This window comes from Corvus brachyrhynchos, unplaced genomic scaffold, assembly GCF_000691975.1.
Source record: "Corvus brachyrhynchos isolate BGI_N302 unplaced genomic scaffold, ASM69197v1 scaffold115, whole genome shotgun sequence".
NCBI lineage: Eukaryota > Metazoa > Chordata > Aves > Passeriformes > Corvidae > Corvus > Corvus brachyrhynchos.
This window is the reverse complement of record NW_008239553.1, coordinates 657,855-658,351: the sequence shown is the minus strand read 5'-3', so window position 1 is coordinate 658,351 and position 497 is coordinate 657,855.

Below are 497 nucleotides of genomic sequence, written 5' to 3'. Positions count from 1 at the left end.
AGGAATGCCTCACCCTGAAAGAAGAGAAATGTAAGGACAAGAAGAACAGGAAGCAGAGCCCAGAGCCAGCTCACTAACTGTGCTGGGTCTTCGCTGAACCTGGTTTGTGAAACTGGGTGCCAGTGGGATAAAAGTGAAACTACTGCTTTAGTATAAAGGGGAGCATTTCTTACAAAAACATCGTGCACAACATGTACACAGCCCCATACAGACACGTTTAAGAAAAATCTGCTACAGCTTTGTAAAGCTGTCAATGGTGAAGGAACCAGAGGGCAGCTCTGGAGGCCACAGACGCAGCCTCGGGGCCAACAGACATGGACAGACCTGTGGTGGCACAGGCACTCCAAAACACATACCTGCACACAGACACATAGCCCCGCACATGGACATACACGCAGCCTTTCACACGGACACACACAGCCCCGCACACGGACACACACAGCCCCGTACATGGACATACACACAGCATTTCACACGGACACACACAGCCCCGCACA